General features: G+C 40.6%; 1 protein-coding gene across 2 annotated transcripts in view; it reads right to left on the minus strand.

The window, feature by feature from the left end:
• The window catches only part of cap1 (CAP, adenylate cyclase-associated protein 1 (yeast)), a 51,551-nt gene extending 47,551 nt beyond the window's left edge, over window positions 1–4,000 (minus strand). Inside the window, exon 1 of one of the 2 annotated variants that reach the window (XM_068011283.1) lies at window positions 3,911–4,000. The gene's annotated coding sequence lies outside the window, so the exon portion shown is untranslated. Of the gene's footprint in view, window positions 1–3,786; window positions 3,810–3,910 lie in introns of those variants that run through there. The other variant, XM_068011284.1, reaches the window with a different exon arrangement.
• Between the last annotated feature and the right edge of the window lie 6,491 nt (window positions 4,001–10,491).

Genomic DNA, 10,491 nt, shown 5'->3' on the forward strand with positions numbered 1-10,491 from the left:
CAAAATTGATAGCTCTTTGAGGGCATTAGTCAGTACATGCCCAATGGGACACATGGCAACCATCTGTGTTGTAAGTTCTAGGATTTATGAAGTTTTTTTTGATGATCCCTTGCTAGGATGGATGGTTGCATACCTGTACCTCAACTGAGTGGTTACTGTATACCCGAGTACAAGGCTTTGTAGTGAAGCCCAATTCTGTCCTCATCCATCATATAGCAGGGGACTGCAGGCATCAGAAATGGGCCCTGGCTAATTTACACTTTCCTAACCCAGGGAGGCAGAGACCAATCAATGAACTCTTATTGCCTCCCAGGTGAGCTCAGTTTAGATCAAGGAATAAAATTGGGACTTGTACCTTTGAGCTCAGCTACTCACTGGATAAACTCTGCCATCAAGGAAGTCTACCTGGCTTTCTTAAAATAATTGGTGAAAGCAATCATGGTGAAAAAGCACACGATTGTCATGTTGGAATTTTTTTTTTTTAAATAGCCCACTCCTGAACAGAGAGCTGGGAATGCTTTGAGACACATGCTGATTTTAGTTTACTATTTAGGGGAACACAGTTTCACTCCATCTACCCTATTTCTGCTGGTTGGGAAGTATCAGACAAGGGGACATAGTCTAAAAATTAGAGCCAGACTTTCAGGAGTGAAATTAAGAAACACTTCTACTTGCATAAGGTGGTAGAAGTTTGGAACTCTTGCACAAACAGGAATTGATGTTAGATCAATGTTAGTTTTAAAACCAAGATACATTTTTGTTAACCAAAGACATTAATGGATTTGGGGCAAAGACCTATGAAGTTAGGTCACAGATCAGCCACTGAACAGTGGAACAGGCTCAAGAGGCTAAATGACCTACTCTTGTTTCTATGTTCCTAGTCAGGGTACATGCATATGAGGACATGCTCATGCAGCTGCCACTGGAGAAATGCATGACGTTTAGTTCACAACCCTGCAGAATGCGATATCAAACCACTGACTTCCAAAGCCATTTAAATCAAATAAACCTTCATCTTCAGCTCACATCTAAACTTTAAGCTGCTTTGCTTAGAGCAGGCTACAAACTGAATTTTCAAAAATTGATAGTATAATTCATAGAAATAAAATGGTAGAAATCTTAATTTTAATATAACCTAACCCAAAAACTTTTGTAGATGACTTTTCACTCAATTTCTCTTTTTCCAAAATCCCCTTCCACAAAGTGAATCAAACTGGTATGCATTTTCACATTAAAGTAAGCCGTCCAGGACTGAGCATTTCTAGAGAACACAGCTGCTTAACCATGGAGAGCATCGTAGGTGATCCCAACCTTGTTCTCATATAGACAGAGAGGAATTGGTACCTTTAGAACCATTCCATAGCACAAGCACTGCCTTCAGAACAGATGGAAGAATACCATATTTTTAAAGCCTCAGGTACTAGATTACTCCAACTCTGAATAACTACCAGTATTCTTGAAAAAGACAAGTGCAAATATAAAAATCATTATATTTTAGATTCTTATTGCAATACTTCATTCTGTAACAGAAAAAAAATTAACGGGCTTGGAAGCTTTATAAATATTTGCAGATTTAGATATACCTACAGTTATGTTCAGCACACCCCACCCAATTTTGTGTTGTTGTAACTGACCTGTTTAAAAGTACATTACATGATATCACTCTCTGCTGATCTCTCCTGTTACAATCACAAATGCAATGGCTAACCCAGAAACAGCACACTGCTGTATTACCTCAAAGAACTACACAGACAAATCTGCACGTACAAAGCAGTAAGTTTATTACTGGCTCATCCCAGTTACCGCCATACGTTATATTTAAAAAGAATTAAATCGGGTAATAGAATCTATAGGAAAGGGCGAATGGGAACCAATGACCGCTGCTAAGTTTAATTAGATATATTGTCCTTGAAGGAAACAGTAAATTCTATACAACTGCATCAACCTGACATCTATTAAAAAGTTAAGTAGTTCCTCTGAAGAACAAAAGCCCTTTTACAACCTTAAGAAACTTGCAGATTAAACATATGAACTAATTCCAGCTAAGGATCTATGTGATTCAACCACTTTTTAAAAATATTACTGCTTGAAACAATTGCTAATTTCCAAACCAAACTAAAGAAAAAAACATTTTAAAAGGTAGTATGTGAATGGCTTTCATTTAGAGCTTCGCAACATAGCATTTTTTTGTTCGCCACATCTATCTACAATGGTATAATTACCAACACACCCAACTTAAGCAGTTGCTTCAGTTTACAAAAATCTTGCCTTCTCTGAAAAGTTAAAGTGTCTGCTCTATTTGATGAGCAACTCAGTTTCATGATTTGTAGAATAGAATTATAGAACTGTCCCAATACTAAATTATTTTATCTGGAAAAAGTTTTTCTTGAAGCATTGTTTTACTTCTAAATCCAAGCGCCTTTGTCCTTAAGATAGCATGTGACTTCAGCCAATCAAGAGCCAAAGTTATAAGTGAAATGATCTAACATAGCTCAACCAATTGAACACACAATTGCCACAAGACTGAATTTTCTAGAACCTACTTAAATCATCTTCAGCCAGCAAAATAGTGCACATGCATGGCAGGACTACTAGGAGAAACATGCAACAGAGCACATTTGGCCAAATTAAAGTTTAGTTTTCTGAAGAATCACCGACAAGCCAAAGAATGCGCTTAAAGGCATTCTCCCCTAAAGACAAAAAATAAACTCTGGATCAAGTTCAGGCGAGGCCTCACTAAAAAGGGAAGTTTACATTGTCAAACCTAATGAAGTCGAAATCCATGCGAGAACTCGAACAGCAGCAAACCACCCAAATGACAAGAAATTAACCTCATTTTCACTTACAGCTTTATTCAGTGAGATTTATACACATCTTTTTGATGCTACAAGTGACTCATTTATGTGGCATAAAATGTTCATCCCAAATTTTGTTCTAACTTAAATTCCACTGTGGCAAGTTAGGACAAGCAAGCAAAGAAGCATCATCAAGACTTTCAAAAGGTAGCATTTTGAACCTTTACTATTTTGTTACAGTTTCCCAAACCTCAAACCCAAATGCTGCATACATGACAGGTCCTCTAGATTCCATCTATGTATTGATCTTAAATATAATACAACCTTAATGGAGCAATTCATTTTAAATTATATTTCCAGGTCATGATTTACAGTAATACATCACTCCAGAAAAAGTATGAGGTATTTTTCCAGATATAGTACATTCCTACTGTTAATTCAGGCATGAGAGAAAACAACCACACAACTGAAAAATAACCACAGGATGACATCAGAGCAAATTAATTCATGCCTAAAAGTTCCACAACAAAAGACAAATTTTCCACTAATCAGAAGTTTTCAGGAACTCATGATTCCTGATCATGAGTTTTCCTGATTTTATGCATTTCCCTTAAATTACAGGATTTTTATTCTATTAACAGGCTCCGTTCTAGCATCACCACTAATCGCGGTGGGAAGCCCTGGTCTCCACTCTCCAAATTGCCATGATCAGAATAACCTTATCCATTAGCAAGAACGCGACCCCCTCAGTCCCCCCCAAAACTCATGAAAAACGCATCCCAACCCCTCCTCGCTCTCCGCCCAGCCCACAGTCAGGAAGTCAAGTAAACAGCGACTCCTCTGGAAACATTTTTAAACCGCAAATGCAGAAACTATTTCCCTCCACCCCTCACTTCATGCACACCTGCCTGTCACCATGGAGACTCCAGTCCCGCCCGAACCCAGCCCCGCTTCCTCACCTGAGAGCGACAAAAAAAAAACACACACACACCTTAAAAACTAGATCTGACACACGGGGTAACAGTGACGAGTTACACACCGAGTGCCAGAGCTCCCATTAAAACAGCTTTGTTTAAAAACAAACCGGTGACAGCACTAAACCGTGCACCACTCACCTGAGCTCCAGCCACTCCCGCTCCTCTGCCGCCACCGCCCCGGAAGTACCGCCAATATCCCACAACACCCTGCGCCGCCCAGGGCCCCACTTCCGCTATCGCCTAATAAGGATAAAAACTCCTTTCGGCCGGAGCCGCTTTGAAGGCCGAGGCTCAGTTATCGGAAATGAGAGCAAAGATCATTTGAGGAACTTAGAGGGAGGGGGTTTATTTATTGTTCGCCCGTTTATTACCTAGGCATTTTCTTACTCCTGTCCACAGTTTAGTAACATTGAAAGTTCTTGTGTTCTAGTTAAAATGAGAATTTGCCCTGAGTCTTGCTCACAGGTTTCTTTTGCTCTCAACTGTTTTACCAACTCACCGAATCCTGTTCATTTTTAAACATTTCCTGTGCCCTGCAAAGAGTTAAATGCAACAGCAGAATTTTCTTTTACTGTGGCCACTTTTTTTTTTTGCTTAATACTGTTTTGTGAATTGTTGATTATTCACGATTTATATTTACCCAAGTGCCAAAATTTTTGTCACGAAATAAATAAATTGATAAAGCGTTTGTGCCCACTACTACACTGGCTTCTTTTTCATTTCGTAGAAGCAGGAACTTACTAAAGCTAAAAAAAAAACTAGCTTACTCTTACTAAATAGCGACTGTTGTACCAACTTTTTAAAGATTAATCCCAAAATGCGAAACCAGCAATTTTAAGATCATTTTTTGAACAACTAATGTAAACAAAATACATTTACACGAATGACTCAGGTTGTGTCTGTGCATCATATAACTGGTTTCACTAACTTAATTATGACACGTAGTTGCTTTTTAAAGGCAAAGATTTAGACAACGTTCTAAAGAAACAATATTTTAGAATTCTTTTGGTCGATAACCATGAGTTATGAGCATCCTATAAGAAATATGAAGCACACCATCCTTTTAGAGGAGGAATTCATTTAGTAGAATACTAAATGCGCAAAGGGAAATGTGATGATAATCACAAAAATGGAGACGATATAAATGATCAGTCTGCCAGAGAAAAATCTGCACGAGTAATCAAATTACTGATAATCAGACACTCAATGTTGTCAGCTCACAAACCACTATTTTGAGTACCCCAGTTCCACCTTACCACCCATCTCGCAAAGCCTCTACCGTTACTGATTTCTCATCTTCCATGTCTGACATCCCATCCTGGATGAGCAGAAATTTCCTCAAACTAAATGTCCAAAACTCTACTCCCCATATCCTAACTTACACCAAGTCCCACTCACCCATCACCCCTGTACTCACTGACCGACATTGGCTCCTGATCCAGCAATGCCTTTATTTTAAAATTCTCCTTATTTTCAAATCCCTCCATGGTTTTATCCCTTCCTATCTCTGAAACCTGTTCCAGCCCTACAACCCTCAGAGATAGAATCATAAAAAGTTTACAGCACAGAAAGAGGCTACATGGCCCATCCTGTCTGCACTGGCTGAAAAATAAGCCACCCAGTCTAATCCCACCTCCAGCATTTGGTCCGTAGCCCTGCAGGTTACGGCACTTGAGGTGCCTTTTAAATGAGTTGACGGATTCTGCCTCTACTACCCTTACAGCCATTATATTCCAGACCGCCCCTCTCAAATTTGCACAAATCTCTCCTCAGCATCTTCTGTTCCAAGGAGAACAACCCCAGCCTATCCAATCTTTCCTCATACCTGCATTTTTCCATTCCTGGCAACATCCTCATAAATCTCCTCTGTACCCTCTCTACTGCAATTACGTCCTTTCTGTAATTAGGTAACCAGAACTGCACACAGTACTCAAGTTGTGGCCTAACCAATGAGTTATACAGTTCCATCATAACCTCCCTGCACTTATATTCTGCACCTCAGCTAATAAAGGAAAGGATTCCATATGCCTTCTTAACCACCTTATCAACCTGTCCTGCTACCTTCAGGGATCTGTTGACATTCACTCCAAGGTCCCTCACTTCCTCTACACCTCTCAGTATTCTCCCATTAATCTTGTGTTCCTTTGCCTTGTTTGACCTCCCCAAATGCATCACCTCACACTTCTCTGAGATGAATTCCATTTTGACACTTTTTTGCCCACCTGACTAATCCATTGATACCTTCCTGCAGTCTACAGCTATCCTCCTCACTATCAACCACACGGCCAATTTTTGTGTTGTCTGCAAATTTTTTGATCATGCCCCCTACATTTACATCCAAATTGTTAATATATACCGCAAAAAGCAGGGGTCCTAGTACTGAGCCCTGTGGAACACCACTGGAAACAGCCCTCCAGTCGCAAAAATACCCGTCAACAATTACCCTTTGTTTCTTGCCACTGAGCCAATTTTGTATCCAGCTTGCTACATTTCCCTGGATCCCATGGGCTTTTATTTTTTTAACCCAGTCTGCCATGTGGGATCTTGTCAAAAGCCTTTCTAAAATCCATGTAGACCACATCAACTGCACTACCCTCATCAATCCTCCTTGCTACTTCTTCAGAAAATTCAACCGTGTTAGTCAAATATGAGCTTCCCTTCACAAATCCTTGCTGACTATCCTTAATTAATCCATGCCCTTCTAAGTGACTGTTTATCCTGTCTCTCAGAATTGATTCCAATAATTTTCCCACTACTGAGGTTAGACTGACTGGCCTGTAATTATTCAGTCTATCCCTTGCTCCCTTTTTAAACAAAAGTAAAATGTTAGCAAACCTCCAAACCTCCGGCACCACACCTGTATCCAATGAGGATTGGAAAATGATGGTCAGACCTTCTGCCATTTCCTCCCTGGCTTCTTTTAACAGCCTGGGGTACATTTCATCTGGCCCTGGTGATATATCCACTTTCAAGGAAGCTAACCCCATTAATATTTCCTCTCTCCCTATGCTTTTCACATCCAATATTTCACACTCCTCCTCCTTAACTACAATATCTGCATCGTCCTCATCTTTTGTGAAGACAGACACAAAGTATTCATTAAGAACCATACCAACACCTTCCACCCCTTACACATAGGTTACCCTTTTGATCTTGTATGGCCCTACTATTTCTTTAGTTATCCTATCCTTTCCTTAGTTATCCAACTAAGATCTCTGCACTCATCCAATCTGGCCTCTTGTGTATCCCTGATTTAATTGCTCCATCATTGGCAGTCATGCCTTCAGCTGTCTGGGCCCTAAGCTCTGGAATTCCTTCCCTTACCTCTCTACCTCTCCTCTTTTAAGCCAACCCTTAAAACCTATCTCTTTCACTTGTCTTAATATCTCCTTATGTGGCTCAGTGTCAAATTTTGTTTGATAACACTCCTGTGAAGCACATTGGGATGTTTTATTACATTAAAGGTGCTATATAAATGCAAGTTGTTGGTATTGTTGAGTAGTAACAATATCTGGCAGGTTCCCGTGAATGAGTGTTAAAAAATTATGAACTCACAAATAGCACAGTTGAGTTTATAATACTTTCCATTGCGAAAGGCAATTGTTGAAATAGTTTAAAAATTGCATTAATTTGTTCCTGCAAATGGTGAGAACAGAGGGATGCAAGTTCCTTGTTTTACCTTTATTGGTTAAGGTTTAGGGTTAGGATATAAAGCTAAAGCAATGTAAATCCATCTCTAGGATGCAATCTTGCTTCTTAAGTCCAGCCAATGTAAGGAGCATTATGCTAAGCTTTTGGCAGTGGCAATGACAGTGTAATATGAAAACAACATGAAATACAAAGTAAGGAACGATAAATGCAACACGCTCCAGTTCCATTTTTTACTTTCTCGGTTGGAAAAATTTGTTTTGAGATACGGAATTCAGCATAGGAAATGTCAATAATAAAATCTGCATTGTATCGCCTAACTGCTCAGCAATATCAGTGCAATGACATCCTCTACCAGCAAACCACTTTGGATGTCAGTCCCTACCCATCCCCCCCTCCTCCCCCACCGCCACCCCCTCCTCCCCTTCCCACCCCAATTCTTTCCTGTTCTGCAGGTAACAGGTTATGATGAGATATAGTTTAAAAGATGCCAGCTGCTCATTGGGCAGTGTCTTTACCAGCCAAGTATGAAGCAATTTTAAAATTTTAGTCAATTATTTCTTAGCACAGATTGCTCAAAATACTATTTAAAGCTAAGCAAGAACATTGTTATCCAATTCTCTTCATTTAGGTTTAGATCATAAAATTTAGTACTGAATTGCATGACTGAAATATGGCATATTGTCACCAGGAAACAGGACACAGCTATTCTAATAATACTATGGAAAGCTCTGCCATTGACTGACTTACTGAAAGCGTTTGTGACCGCATCTCATTGTAAAATACAATGTGGCTTACCTTATTTGTTTGAACTGTACCCAAATTCACTTCAATAAAACCCAATTCCAAACATAATTCTAAATTGAACTTTGAATTTTTAAAAATCACTTCATCAAGTAGGCACCCATAACCCTTTGAGTTTAGACTGCCTTTTCAGACCTTTGCATATAAGAGGAATAGTGGCATATTAAGGCTTCAACACCTTCATGTTATAGCATAGCAGGATCTGTGTCTATGCCTAAAATGTCCTAGACACTGGTTTCCTCCTTTCAGCCAATTGTCTGCATAGCCAATAGCTCCAAAAGACTAATGTTTCTGGGCTTCAAGCTGGCCACAAATTAAAATGATTGCACCTGATGTATTAGTTTCCTTTATCTCATTAGTATATAAAATTTAAACAAATGGGGATAATGTTAGATTACCTACCTTCAGTATTGTCTTCATCATTCTTTAAATGTAGTTTAATCATCAGGTATAAATCTCCTTCCCTCCAAGCCCTCATTTCCATCTTTGACCCGGAGCAAACCAATTTCTGAGTGTCAATTTGCAATATTGGGCTCAATTTTAAATCTGTGCAATTGAGCGGGTTTTGAATGAATTAAAATCTTGCCCTTTGCTTCAGTCTCTTCTGTCTTTAATCCCAACAAATGCTGGAAAAGATTGTATTGCTGCTCCAAGCATGAGGATTAAAGACGCAGTTTCCTGTTTTGGGAGATACCCTCCTCATTTATGGGGGAATTTAACCTTTTTTCACTTCTGTCACAGACTCATGGTAGGGTTTAATTCCATGGCACCAGTCAGTCTTCCAGTACCTCACGCAAGTGGCCATTTTATGTGCGTGCACCTTGGAGCGTTCAGGAGGCTGTTGCATGGTCATGGTGAATGTCACTGCTCACAAAGCCCAAAGACAGCTGTGGCTCAGTTGGTAGCACTCTTACCACTGAATTAGAAGGCTATGGGTTTGAGTGCCACTCCAGAGACATAAGTATGTAATCCACGCCGACACTTCAGTGCAGTACTAAGGGACTGCTGCACTGTCAGGTGCTGTCTTTCGGATGGGATGTTAAACTGAGGTTCTGTCTGCCTGCTCACATGAATATAAATGATCCTATGGCACTATTTCTAAGAACAGCAAGGAAGTTATCTCCGGTGCCCTGGCCAATATTTAGTCCTCAACCAACATCACTAAAACAGATTGTCTGGTCATTATCACATTAGTTTGTGGGAGCTTGCTGTGCACAAATTGGCTGCTGTGTTTCCTACGTAACAACAATGACTACACTTCAAAAATACATAATTGGCTGTACATTGCTTTGGGACAACCTAAGGTTGTGAAAGATGCTTTCTAAATGCAACTCTTTCCTTTCCTTTGTCCTTGCCCAAACTCCATCCACATTCACTTTCCAGCATCACTCATGAGACGACAAAGATTCTCCCCACCCTGACGCTGGGGCATTAAGGGCAATGTCAGCTCCCCATTTCTGACCTTTCTGTAGATGACTCAACAAACACAGACCAAGGTTTAAGTCTAAGAAATAAAAACAGAAAGTGGAAATACACAGAGTTAACGTTTCAGGTCTGTGACCTTTCATCAAAACTGGCAAAGGTTAGAAATGTAATAGGCTTTGAGCAAGTGAAACGCAGGATGGGTAAACAACAAAAGGGAAGGCGTGTGATAGGGCAGAGGGCAGGAGAGATTAAGTGACATGCAGACGCATCTGTTCTGATGATGCAACCTTCCACACCAGCGCTCCTGACAGGTCTTCCTTTTTCCTCAACCAAGGATTCATTCTCTCTCTCCCCCCCCCCCCCCCCCCCCCCCCACTGTGGTCGACAGGACCCTCAACCCTGTCCAACCCATTTCCCACACTTCTACCCTCACCCCTTTCCCTCCCTCCCAGAACCGCGACAGGAGTCCCCTTGTCTTTATTTTCCACCCCACCAGCCTGCACATCCAAAGGATCATCCTCCGCCATTTCCGCCACCTCCAGCATGATGCCACCAATAAACACATCTTCCCACCCCATCAGCATTCTGAAGGGATTATTCCCTCTGCGACACCCTGGTCCACTCCTCCATTACCCCAGAGCAGACACCTTGTCCCCCTTCTTATGGCACCTTCCCATTATTAGGAGATGCAATACCTGCCCTTTTACATCCTCTCTCCTCACCATCCCAGGCCCCAAACATTCGTTCCAGGTGAAGCAGTGATTTACTTGTACTTCTTTCAATTTAGTATACTGTATTCGCTGCTCACAACGTGGTCTCCTCTAAATTGGGGAGACCAAACA

Source organism: Heterodontus francisci, chromosome 31 (genome assembly GCF_036365525.1).
Source record: "Heterodontus francisci isolate sHetFra1 chromosome 31, sHetFra1.hap1, whole genome shotgun sequence".
Lineage (NCBI taxonomy): Eukaryota > Metazoa > Chordata > Chondrichthyes > Heterodontiformes > Heterodontidae > Heterodontus > Heterodontus francisci.